This window comes from Podarcis cretensis (genome assembly GCF_951804945.1).
Source record: "Podarcis cretensis genome assembly, chromosome: 1".
Taxonomy (NCBI): Eukaryota; Metazoa; Chordata; class Lepidosauria; order Squamata; family Lacertidae; genus Podarcis; species Podarcis cretensis.
The window spans coordinates 73,160,368-73,174,649 of record NC_137170.1 but is presented as its reverse complement, the minus strand read 5'-3'; the positions used below and the strand labels follow the sequence as shown (position 1 = coordinate 73,174,649).

The 14,282-nt window shown below is 39.6% G+C and overlaps 1 long non-coding RNA gene across 1 annotated transcript in view; it reads left to right on the top strand.

The window, feature by feature from the left end:
• Positions 1–14,282, top strand: part of LOC307211045 — a 68,268-nt gene that overhangs the window by 641 nt on the left and 53,345 nt on the right. The gene's annotated exons all lie outside the window — the stretch shown is intronic.

The window sequence follows — 14,282 nt, the reverse complement described above, 5'->3', positions numbered from 1 at the left end:
TAAACACTGCAGAAGCAGGCAGGGATGGTTCAAGATGTTTTGCTGCCTGAGGCAAAAGGCAAGATGGCAGCCCCATTCCACATACAGAAGCCAACAGAAGTGGCAGTTGGCTCTCTTCAACACTGGGGATTGGCAGCAACCATCACCACACCTATGGAAAGTGGGCTACCTTGGGGGCATGGGTACACCACATAGCATACACAGCCACCACTTTCTGCCTAATGTAGGGCCAGCCCAATCTACCACCTGAGGTGGCCATCTCTATCTAATGGTAGGGCTGGCTCTAGAAGCTGGAGAGGTATCTGGTTTTTACAACAAAGAGAGTCATATGGATGAGGCTTGCCTTCATGTATGTAGCCTCTGTTCTTAGCTGAGCTCCAATGAAATACTTTTTCTATTAAAACTGGACCAACTTTATGTGGTTTTGATAGATCCATGTTTAAACACACAACCGTTGCTGTCACATCTAGCTTGATGCCAAGTGCTTTAAATAGCTCTTTCCTCCATTTTTTATTTCATATTCATGTTTGATTGGACCTGCTGCAGAGAAAGTGAGTTGCTTATTTAGTTGCACTGAACAGTGTTCTTGTTTTAATTGCTTAGTTCTGCAACAACAGAATTGAAAGAAGCTGAATGAGAACATTGCCTTTATTCTTGAAGTTTATATTTAACTGGTGAATCTGTGGGTTGCATAGATACAAGCACAGACTAATTGTTCTGTACACCAGTCTTTTATCCTCTCTCCCCTCCCCACCCCGTGCCATTTTAAGTGCTTATATTATCATATCTAAAATGACAACTTGGTCCTATTAGGGTGTGAACATCCCAAACTGATTCATCCCAAAATTCAGAACTGATTTATATATAATTATTTTCTACCCTTCATAAAGACTGGGCTCTCTCTCTCTCTCTTTGTGTGTGTGTGTGTGTGTGTGTGTGTGTGTGTGTATCTGTGTATGAGAGAGAGAATATATTTTATGTAAACTGCTTATGGATTTTAGTGTTTAAGCTCCCAGGAAATTTGGGAACAAAGAATAAATGAGCAGAAATAATATGGAGAAGTCACAAGTGTCCCTGTCCCAGAATTAAACTGTTGTTCACATAGGAATTAAAGGTGATCTTGAATGTATAGAGTGGTATTCAGCTAAGTTTTACTCAAAGTAGACTCACTGAAATTAATGGACATAGCTGATCCATGTTCATTTATTTCAATGGGTCTGCCCTAAGTAAAACTTGGTTGAATACCACTCATAGATAGTGTCACTGAGGATGAACTACTGAGCATACAAACAAGTAGAATGGAACTTGTTAAACATTATCTTTCAAAACAAGACATTCATAAGATCTTCTTTCAGATGAAGTCATGAAAACCCAAGGAGATGGTCATTGATTCAAGAGACTAGCAAGTCCCCTTATCACAGATACACAAGCATTCACTTTAGGTACAAAGCATTCAAACCGTTCTGCTGAAATCAGTAGTTTCCAATTTGAGCACATACTTAAATTTCTAAATAATCACCATTTGAGTTCAGTTTCACTTCATTCCTCTGAAGCTGATGACAGTTTCATATGTTTAAACTGGCAATTAAAGGATTCAGAATTATTAATGAGAGGCTTAACAGTGGGATCTACTTTATATGTGATACCATACATTGGTCACATACAAACAAATTCAAACCCACACAACTGCATTATCAGATTGTTAAAAAGATTGATGTGTGTGTAACTGACCCAACTGAAAACCTGACTGAGCCACCTCCTTTTTATACATTGCTGGCTGTACTAATTTCTTTTCCTTAAATCCTAAAACAGGTTAAGGTTGATGGGTCCAAAAAAGGATATTTAAATATATAGCCAGATAATGTTAGAAGTCCCAATGAAATCAGTGGGTCTTAAATGCTTAACTTGTGATTAGGCCCTATTGATTTCAATGAAAACTAAACATGCTGCTTCGCTTCTACTTTATGTATCTGTCAAAATAATAAAGCTGGAGTTTGCATTTTGTAATCTGGGCTCCATGACCAACTTTGAATGCCTATGAAATAGTGCAAATGTTTTCCTCCTAGACATCACTGAAGACAAAACACTGCACTGTCTGCAAGGAATAACTCAAGCAGAGAAAACTGACATCTCTAACTTAGAAAGCACTTTTACAGCATGCCTTACAAAAGGCCCTTGGGCCCTGGTTAAACAACAGCTGCTCAGACCCTATATATTCAGCTCAGCACAACCACAACCCATTTCATTAGCTGACCATTACTCAACCATTAAATCATAACATATAGCTTTCCTCTTAAACTTGAAATGTTTTGTATGTGAGGTGGGCAAGATACTCTCAGGTTAAGATGTAAAGATTTAGGAGAGAAATGAGGTACTGCCTATGCACTCGTGTTCACAAAATGCCATTTCTTTTCATGGGACCACCTCATGGCATACAAGGTCACTGGCAGTCTGGCAATAGCAGCGGTTCTGTTGTTCCTCCTTGCTCTCACCACAATTCCAGGGTGAAAATTGATTCCAAAGGGAGAGCAAAAGGAAGAACAGCACCAGGCACTGCTTGGCCTGTCCACTTGGGTTCAATTCCCACTATGAGAAAAATTTGGACAGGCAAGTATGAAGAGGAAAACACCAGGAGCTCACATTAGCCACTGCTACCCCACTGCATCAGACGCAGAGGAAGAGGGAAGACTGGCCAACTTTCAGGAGTGCTGTTTGTCTTCCATACCAACACTACCTATCCCCAAACCAAAAGCTGCAAGCCTGATGTCAGAGGTCAATGGTGTTTCAACTGCTGGTGTGTGAACAATGTCAGATGCCCAGTGACGCCAACTGCTGATGTTGTGTTGCCTAATGTTGCGTTGCTTTGGGTAGCCCAGCGAGTTCATTGTCAGCTTCCTGCTATCGCTCTCCATTCAGACAATGCTCAGCTTGGGAAGCAGAAGCAGAAATCTGTCCTGGCCGGGTCATGTTCCACACACTGAAATAGCTCCATGTGTTAAGATCTGAAATGGCACAAATCCCTTTTCTTCAAACAAAAGTACATGTCTGTTCAGTGAGGATGACATTCGTGTTATGAAGTACACAAAACAAACTAAATACAAGTGCTCTTAAGATGTACTTTATTTTTATTTAAAAAAATTAAGCTCAAATATACTCAAGGTTGTGCCTTGCTGAATCTTGGCCCCTTCCCTCTGCTGAAACTGTAGAAACGTACAAAAAATCCCAAGATTGGTATGACCCTTACAGGTCTCTGTTCAGTTACTGAGCTGAAGAAATGTCATAACATTCTCCAGTTCACAATTAAACAAATTCCTTTATTTCTCATTCCAACACCCCTTGTATTTTGAATTTGCCTATATGCCTTTGTGGTCCTAATTCTTCTGCTCAGTGTCTTGGTTTAACCAAATCTCTGCCATTCCAAGTCTATCTCACTTTTCCTTCAACACATGTGTTTCTAATTTAACAATCTTGTTATATATTGTCATGAAACAACCCAGCTTCCCCCTCCTGGGTGCTTTGTGGGAATCCTAAGTAGCAGCCGTAGACAGGAACTCTCTTTTCTTTGGGGGGTTTTGTTTTAAAGAACAGTCAAGGCAAACAGATTTAAGTAAACAAATAATCCTAGAGAACCCACAAGAGGTCCCAAGGCCGAGGCTACTGTTTTATGTCTCTCAAGAGAGTTGGGCCTGTTGCCAGCATAAATCTATTCCATATTAAGAAACTTAAACCCCCTCAAATGTATTAGGCATAATACCAATATTCAGCCATTTGGTACTGGAATTTAACTTAATTCTGTTACAGTCGTCCTTATATACTTTCCCAATGAGGAATCAAAATCAAAACCAGAGACTTTTGCTTGACAAACAGTAATGGCTGACTGTTGTTTGCCTGACTACAATATAGTCCTTAATTAAGGCTGACAGAAGAGCAACTCAGAGAATCATTTGGGGTATTCACACATTGCATTCAATGAGCGAACAATCTCTGTACTTGTGTACACAAACAGCTGAACTATATGCTTGTGCAGTTGCTCATGTCTGTGTAACTGTATGCACAATAGTTGAGCTTCACAAATCAATGTGTATAATCATTCACACAACAGCTTGTTCATGGGTAGAAACAGCTTGTACCTGTGTTCAGTGAAACTTCTGAATAAGCCTATAGTGACTTTAATTCAGACACAGTCAAAGTACTGAGTGGGAGCCAGATACTTTTCTGCTACCTGTGATAGTGAAAAAGTCGAACAAGGGGCCCTTTTCTTTTCCAGCACATGTGAAACTTGAGATTTTAAGTCACTTCAGAAAGGCATCCTGGAGACAGGCGAATTTTAGGGAGTTCAACTGATTCAGTCTCTCAAGGCAAATCTAAAACAATGTAGTATAAACACCGACAACTGGGAAACACTGGCCTGTGAGCGCTTCAATTGGAAAATAGCCTTTACCAAAGGTGTCATGGGCTTTGAAGACGCTCAAACTCAGGACGAAAGGGAGAAACATGCTAAGAAGAAGGCATGCTTGGCAAACCCTCACCGTGATCAACTCCCACCTGGAAACCTATGTCCCCACCATGAAAGGACATGTGGATTCAGAATTGGCCTCTACAGTCACTTACAGACTCACTGCTAAAACCATGGGTATGGAAGACAATGTTACGAGTGATCACCAAAGAAGAAGAAGAAGACTAAGCATGTAGCCTTGGGTGTGCCACAGGGGGCGCTGCAACAATGGTGCAGGTGAGAATTTTGGCATCATGCAGGGTGCAACTGAAATTTAAGACCCCAACTTCCACCACTGCTGGAGATACGGAATACCACTAAACAACCAGGGATAAACATCACATTTCCCTCCTCACTTCCTCCACCCAAAACACTGCTTTAAAATAAGCTAAATATTGTTTAATTCCCTAAAAGATCAAGTAAATGCAAAGTAAAGTAAAGATCAAGACAAAGACAAAGAAGACATTTGAGAGAGTAAGTAAGACAGAAGAAGTAGAGACAAGGATTCTAAAGGATTACATTACTGTAATCTGTCTTTCTATGGTACAATGTATATCTCTTAGAATTACTGGGAAATATTCTTGGAGTAGGAATATTGGAGGGCTTAGTTCTGAAAACACTGAAGAAAACAATAGCCTGTTATGTTGTCAATGCTTTTCAAGAATTTTCAGAAAATTCTCCTTATAATTGCTAAGAAACTGGATAACCTCTCCACACTCTTTATATGCGTGAGAGTACTGTTGTTTTAAGAAAATCCATCTTCAAAGTTGTACAGAACTTTGGTTTTTTGGAATCAAAAGCTGCAATGTTTTTTAGATCATTGGAACTTAAAAGCTGTAATGTCAAGCTGCAATGAAATTTGCATAAAGCATATCTAGAAGTCTAAAATATATTCAGCCAAGGGTGAGATATTTCCCAAAACACTTGGAGGTCGTTTACAGCCATAGTAATAGAAGTTCAGGTAAAACGTATGCAACAGATCAAGAAAGGTACCAACAAGTCCAACAGATTCTGGTATGCTTAATTAGCACAATCCAAGACCAGAACCTTTCATTTTTTAAAAAGTAAGTTCTGCAGAAATGGAGAACAAAATGGAGCACAAAACCAGATCAAAACAAATATAAGTCGACATGCAAAAGCATAATTTTGGGAACACATTTCTAAAAACATTAAGGTTAATAGCAAGGCTTGTGTAAATACATTAGAAGCAAGAAACCACCAAGGGGGAGACTAGGCCATCAGACGACATAGTGAAAGACGTGCTAAAGGAAGACAGGGAGATTGGCAGAAGCTATGAATATGCTTTCTGCTTATCTTCGCTCTCTCGTTCTAATGCAACATTGTGCAGATCTATCCAGATATATTTAAAGAACGCAGAACAAAGGAGGTAAACATCAGCACAGATATCTTCCCTGCAGCAAAGCTCTGCAATCTGTTGTGTGCAGATGGATTTTTCACTATTGCCACTGATGAGTGACTTGTGGAGATTCCAGAGTAGCATGGAAAAAAAACTAGAATATGTTTGGGGCATGCTGTGGTGCAGAAATGTCCAATATATTAGATGTGATAATAAATAATTATTATTATTATTATTATTATTATTATTATTATTATTATTATTTACTACTACAATTACCACCTAATAATTTGGCTCCTAAGCACCTTGCTTCACTTATATATATTTAAATATATTGCTCTCTTTATTCCATTAATTAGTAGCTCTCTTGGCAATTTAATATGGTAGCATTGCTGTTGCCATTTCAGTACACACAGAAATGGAATTACTCTTCTGCTAATGCTAAGCTCATATTTAATATCTTCACTGGGTCAAAATCATGTGTTTAGCACCTTGTCATTTCAGACCCTTGATATGCGTCATTATAGGCAACTGCCAGTCATTTCACCTGCTAATGGTCTGATATAAAAGTAGAGATCAAAATTAATGACAGCATAAGAAAGCTCTAGGTTAATTTCTCTGAGCGACAATACTTGATATTTCCTCACATTCAGTATGCTATTAAAAGTTTATTTTTTTATAGAAATCAATTCAATATAAATGAGAGAAAAGGACATTCAGGTCAATATTATTTAAGAATTCATTGGTATGCATTGATTTTTATGACTGCGACTGCTAATTGAACAGAAAACGCTGAACAAAAAACATATTTTGAAGCCCATAAGGTGTTTGCATGAAATATGTCATTTCTTGCAATGTCTGAAAGTTTCTTCCAGGCAGAAACTATAGAAGCTCCAGTATAGCTGAACATCTGTCTTGTCATGTAGGCAGATATTAAGATTAAATTAACTAGAAATGAATAGAATGATACATGACAGGGTGCAGATGTCCCAGCCACAGTGTGATAATTTCATTGCAAAACTGTGTAATGAATTCCATACATTACAGAAATACAAATGTACCACTTTAGGTAATTGTGATGAAAAGGTATAATATGCAGTGCATAAACAGACTGCAGACCCAAGGGCGTTTCTCCCCCCTGTACACTATTTCTCTTCAGTCATTTCAAAATGATTTTATTTAGTTTAATGTAAGCCTATTATTGAATCCTTTCTGGGTATTTTCTCCCCTTCTTTCAACATTTCAGAATCTGGATTTCATAGTGGCATTAGAAAACTTCTTGCATGCCTGCTTTTTCCAATAGATTGGTTTGCTCCCTTTTCCCTCTGTCTATATTGTACCTTACTGTGGCACAATGAAATTCACCGGGACTGGAAATACTTAAAAAGCTTTTGGGCTTTGGGTAGTTTACAAATTGGTGTCTGTTGCCTATGCGCAACTTAGATTAGCAGCAATTGTTCACATACTGTTGCAGATTATTAGCTAATTTTCCTTTATTACTTGCAAATGGACGATTTGTGGACCGTCTAAGTTTAGGCGTGTTTTTTTAAACATAGGTTTGGAAGCATGCAACCGTTTGGTAATCCATAGTGGGCCTCGTTGTGCTTTGGCGTGTGAGAGGAAGGGAGATAACTGGGCTCCAGGGTTGGCACTGCAGGACCTTGGATTGGTTGCCTGGTGGCAGCCAATCAGGCCTCACACCAGGGATAAGGGGTATTGCCCAGGAGCGGACCAGAAAAACTCCTCTCCTCTGGTCTGCTCAGTGGGTATAATAACAGATGAACACATCAGGGCTCTCAAAGACTCCCTCCAATTGGCCGGGAAACCCTCTGCAGTGAGTGTTCCTTCTCAAGTGGTGCTGGGGGAGGTGGTGCCAGCCTGTAATGCCGCTGAACCATCAAGAGTAAGTGGACATGGCAGGTAGACGCCACAGATGGCAACTAAGCTTGGCTTACATTCAAAAGGTGCACTGCTGCCCACTACTGCTAAAATGGCTACCCAGGGCCCTACTAAGGAGGGCAGGCAGTGGCAACTCAGCTAGGTCATGCTGCTGAGAGGCCCTTTTGCGCCCCTGGGAACCAAACTGCCCAACAGCTGGTGCCATCCGGCGTTTGACAGGAGAGAAAAACTCCATGTAGTACACTGATACTGAACGAGCAAGCACATCACAAAGTCTGGATAGCTCTGCTGCCTCTCGTTTTATGTTGAATAAAATGTTCATTTCAAAAGTTGCATGATCTAATAAACAAGTCTAATAAACAAACAAATCTCACTATTTTGCTATCGGGATCTCATTCTCTAAATGCAATAATTTTGAAAACTGGGCATGCATACTTATTTTGTGATTCATTGGTTCCAAACAACAAGCAGAAGGTGGAAAGCAAACGTCCCAGGCAATGAGCAATAGCAATTTGAGTATGCAAGGAATTCAAAGTCACACTCTGTGTGCCCAGCATTGAAATCAACAGCACCTTGTTAAAGCATCGACTCTACTAAGCTAAGCTGATAGTTGTAGGGAGTAAGCAGAAATAGGTCATTTGTGAGACTAATAATCTGCCCTTATAAAAAGAAAGAAAGAAAGAAAGAAAGAAAGAAAGAAAGAAAGAAAGAAAGAAAGACATAGAGTGGCAATTTCTTCACATGGTGATTTTTATATGACTTATTTTTTAAATGGATACAAATTTAAGATTGTTTCTTATGCCAGCTCCACAAAACTCAGTATGCTAGACACTAACATTATTTATTTTGATCTGGTGTATCTTTTCCAAGGTGTGCAATTATGTCTTCTGTGTTTTGGGCCAGAATGGTTTAACAGTCAGCCCCTCTTTCTATGGAACTCTGGGAATTGTAGTTCTGTGAGGGGAGTAGGGTTCTCCTAACAATTATTAGCACCCATAACAAACTACATTTCCCAGGATTCTTTGGTGGAAGCCATTACTGTTTAAAGGGGTGTGATACTGCTTTAAATGTATAGTGCCGATCAGACCCCAGTGTTGATCCAGGACATTGATAGGGCCTGGGGTTGGAAAGGTTCAGAGATGGTGACCATCACAAAATGGTGAATAATAATGAAGAAACAATTGTGATATAGTCTTCTTTTTCTAGTGGCTAAGAAAAAGAAAGACTTCAGAAATTTTCTCAGAAAAAGATATCTGCTGGGAAATGTTGGCTCATTTAGCACAGCGCTGGGTGCTCAGGGTATTACATCTTTTAAGTCAGTTTTTTATTGCATACAAACTTCCCTGTTCATAGAGAAACACAAACATGCACTTTAAGTGGCATATGTTTTAAAATGTGGAGAGAGAACATTTCATTTCCTCCTGGTGAAGGGAGACTTTGGGTAATCAGGGTCCCCCCCCCCAACAGATGCCCAGTTTAACTCACTTAAATGAACTTATTTTCTGACTGGATCAGTTCTTGGATAAGTTAATTGAGCATGGCTAGAATGAAAATGTTATCTTTATGAAGAGGTAAGTAGTATGAAGCTTCTTGGGTTTCAGGGAAGGTGCCTCATTGTTTACTTCTATTCTCCTAACAGAAGGGGTGCACAAATTCAGCCCAGTGGAAATAATTCTAGCTAATCGCACTCCATTACTTTCAGTGAAATTGAGTCTGCTCATTCTACCTAGGTGAGCTGACATAGCACGGAAACAGAAAAATAATCACAGTCATGCTGTCCAAAATAAGCAATTGGCATCAGGCAGGCTGAAAACTGTACATTTTTGTTCCAATTTACACACTGTGCACACCATTACTTTATAAACTCTCAGTGGCTATGCATCATCCCAGGGAATCAATGCTGTTGGAAACATTGTTCATTAGTACCAGGCAAGTGCTCTGCCATCTTGTGCATATCACAGCTGCTTACTGATATTCAGTCCTCGGTTTGGGGGTTGTGCTGCTTTCTTTGACTCTCTTTCTATGGAATTCTTTGGGGGCTTCTGTGTGAATGTGAGCCAGGTACGAAACAGTGGTTCGGTAGGACATATGATGTACCCTACAAATTAAGAAATGGGGCACTTCTAAGAGCTCACTTAGCCCAGGAATTTGTTTTCCAGACCAGAACTATGCTAACTATCCTTTCATACAGAACTTTTCCTAGCTCCCTCCCCCAAGTTTCTTTGTTTCAACAATGTAATTTAAGGGAGGGGGAAGTGCCCATTTTGGTGTTGCTGCTGTTAAACAAGTGGAAGTCAGAATAAGGTCACCAGATTTTTTTCAATGAATCCGGGGACAATTATCAACTTCAATGGATTTTGTATGGGGACTGATTTGTAAATCCAGGGACTGTCCCTGGGAAACGGGGATGTCTGGTAACCTTAAGTCATAATCCCTTGACATGAAGGATGTGGGAGGAATTTGCTTTTCTTTTCTTTGCATTTAAAGGTGTACCTCCATAATTCTCACTTTCTGAAACAATATGCAAGCTGAAGCATACCCCTCCTTTGAAATTCATTATTCCCAGCCAAATAATGACTACAAAAATGCATATGCTGGAGCAGACTGTGGATAAAAATGCATATATTAATGAAAATAAGACACAAAATGCATTGTAGAAGGAAAAAATGTATCTATCAGGCAAAATTGCATACAAATGTGCACATTCAGAGAAAAGGGGCATAGTTCAGTTTCAAGGTATCTGTTTGCATTCAGATGGTCCACAATTCAATCCCTGGCACCTCCAGGTAGGGCTGGGGGAAGAAGACCCTGGCCTGAAATGCTGGGGAGCCAATGGATATAATTCTGAGCTAAATGAACCAATGGGCTGGCTTGGTATAAGGCAGCTGTTTCAGGTGGGCAGAGTATAAATAATAAAATTATTATTATTCAGTTATTTTCAAGAAATGGCCCAAATGACTTGCATATTGTTAATTTCCAATATGTTAGGTTGCATTACCGTGAAATCATTTGCTTCTGAAACTGTTCTATGATTTAATAACTTAGGGCACTTTCGGAGAGGAGCTTAATATCACAAATAGGTCATTCAGATATTGCAAGCAGGTTGTTGACAAGTTTTTTTTTTTAAAAAATAATAATTCCACTTTCCATGGAAATGGTAAATCTAGATTGAATAGGGAGAAAATATGGGCTGCCTATAATGACGTGGGGACACTGTGAAAAGTTGCATGCATAACAGCACAAGTCACACAATAATGTCTATTCTTAAGGTGTTTTATCTTTAAAGAAGTTTTAAAAGTTATCCATTGCAGAAGTAGAACAAAGAAAACCCACAAAATCCTGACTATTTGCATGTGGATAAAGACCAGAAAAAGATTATTAACTTGCATTTTTAAGACTAAAAATTTTACTGAAAGAGCATGAGCTTTCATAGGTGATTATGTAATTCAACAGATACTGCCCTGGAAGTGAAAGCTGAATATCGGGGTGTGGGGTGGGGTCCTTTTCAGTCTTTAAAGGGACAGTTACCCAAGCTGCAAAGTCTACTTTGCAAACATTCAGTTACAAAATCAGCAGTGCTCCTTCCAGCTATTATAATGCAAGAGGAAACCATAGTCCCTGGGTTAGGCTTTGATTGACACAGCCAATTTTTAAAATTAATTCCTATTCTGCCATCTCACGCTCCATATATCTACAGGCATTGATTTTCCCGTGGATAGCTACTCTGGGTTTCTGATGGAGTGTCCAGGGAGGTTAAAATGTTTATTCAAAGGATTCTATTTTGTCTTTGTGTTTTTTTTAATGTAGGATTTGTATCCATCCATTATTTCTCTCAAACATAGCCCTGTCTGCACAATGTAGATTGCCAATGGCTATTGAAAGGCATGAGTTAATATACACAACATGAGTAGGTTGAAGCTTCAGAGATGTGGGTGGTGTCGCCATACCCTCTAACTAAGTTGTAGTGTTAATTCATGGAGAAAGTTGGCCCTTAGGTTGATCGCATGGTCTTGTGGCACATAAGAAGAGTCCTGGTGGATCGGGATCATCTAGTCCAGCATCCTGTCCATACAGTGGCTAACCTGATGTGTATAAAAAAATTCCTTCCAGTAGCACCTTAGAGACCAACTACGTTTGTTATTGGTATGAGCTTTTGTGCACATGCACACTTCTTCAGATGTTTCGACTACGGCAGACCAACCAGTATAGGAAGCTTGCAAGCCACATACTTCCTTCAACATTGAAAGCTGCATGTTCAATGTGATTCTGCTATGGTGTACTTCTTGTGGAAGTGGTCGCACTGAAATTTTCTTTATTTTCCCTCCTATAGGATATGTAATTTGATGGATGTGGGTCATTTCTTGAAAATAACTTATTCTATTCTATTCTATTCTATTCTATTCTAATTACCCTGCCCATCTGAATCAGTCACCTTATACCAAGCCATTGGTTCATTTAGCTCAGTATTATCTTCAGTGCAAGGTTTACATATAAGCTAAACAAGCTATAGCTTAGGGCCCCACTCTCTTGGGGGCCCCCAAAAAATGTAAAGGGGAAAAAAACCCTGGATGTACATTTCCAAGATATAAGATAAAAAACAAATAAAATAAAACCTACATACAGCAACAGTGTTTTGTGTTCTGTAGGCTTCTATGATGTAAGTAATGGGCCTGGCCTGCTAGCCTGCTCCCTAAAATATCACTGGTTTGCTCATTTCAGTATATAGTGTGTATATTCTGCATGTGCAAACGGCTTTAGATACCTATTAGGCCCATAAATTACCATATAGCATACATTCAACACAAAAAACAGCGGCAATTTGTTGTTGACAAAGGACAGCTGGACATATAAGGGGTCCCATGACCTTCAGTAGCTTAGGGCCTCATCAAATCTAAAATTGGCCCTGATTATCTTCATTGGTTGGCAGTGGCTCCCCAGAATTTTAGGCCAGAGTGTCCCTCCCCCAGCCCTACCAGGAGGAGCCACAATCTCAGGCTGCATCAGAACGCCCCCACCAGTTCTACTCGTTTCATTTCTCTACATGTTCTAGGAGACCAGGGTGGAGGGGAGCTGGCTGCAGCAAGAGGGGGAGGCTCCCTGGTTTCAGCTTCTGCTTCTGCCTCAGAGTCTGAACTGTGCTCTGCCGTAGCCTCTTCCTGTTCACCAAACCCTGTCACCGCTTCTGCTTCTGACACCTCCTCCTCCACCTGGCCTGCTCCTTCTCCCTCTGACCATTTTCCTGGCTCTGAGCCTTCTTCCCCTGGGGGTTCCCTAGGGGGTTCCCCAGCTGGTGCCTCTCACCACTCCTCTGCATCCAGCCAGTCCGTAACATCCATTTTATGTGCAGACTGTAACTTCCAAAAGACTTTGCTAATGCTGAAGGTTTGGCAGTTCAACCCACAGGCATGTTTTCCACAAATCAGGTGACTGAGTGTGATTTCCAGTTTCAAAGATTAGATTAAATAGATTTTCCCTGTGACAGGATTGATAACAGGTCAGTTTCAAAACACATGGCCTAGAGTTGCTCATGAGCTGCTACATCTCCAACATTTGTTGTTCTGTAAATTGCCCACATCAAAAGGTTTTTTGGGGAGAGAATTTTATGCTACGTCACCTAGGTGAGCAGATGATGAGTCTTGATTAAGGGCAGTTCTGCAATATTTTGTATAATAGTTTACCCTGAATATAATTAATGCTCAAGGAATGTAAGTCAGGTTTGGGACCATCTGAGACACATTAACATGGCCAAATTTCAGAAATTTAACAAATCATATTGAAAACTGGTCATTTTTTGGTAATGCATGCTCCCTAATACAAATATGCCAAGAAAGAGAATGAAGCTTTTGGCCCACTATTTGAGATAAAGTTAAAATCCCAGACTAAAAAAGAGTGTTTGTAATTGGAGAGCTAATACATTATTAACAAGAGCTTGAGCTCTCCAGACTTCAAGTAGCTTGCATCACACAGGAAAGCTGGAGAGGAATTAAGGAAGCACACACAGACCTCCTATATTCTATAATAATGCTTTCACTGGAGGAGAAAGCAGGGCTCTTATGTGATCATTCTATTTGTGGGTACTGCAGCTATGCTTGGAATAGATTGTTCCATGTTCTTAATTAATTTACACAATTTGTTATTGGATCCAGGTGACTGATAATTTCTGTGCCACTATGTAAAATTATGCGGTTGTTCATTTATTGTCCCGATCAAACACTGAGTTTTCATAATGTTATTGTTTCTTCATCAAGCCTTTAATAAACAGGGATGAGAAACTTTCTTTCTTTTTTAATGTTGGTAGTATAAAAATATCTGTAAATAAATAAATAGTTTGTATGACCATAGTAATATGAACGCATAGCTGGTGAACATATGCAACAGCAGTTTCTGTATTTTTGGATTGCCAATTTAGAACAAAATTGGGACAACTCTTTAAAAATCTTTAAGATGGCCTAAAAGGACTAATGAAAACATAATTAATATTGTACATTATTGTACTTCTTAATTTACTATTTGATCCAGAAACATAGCACA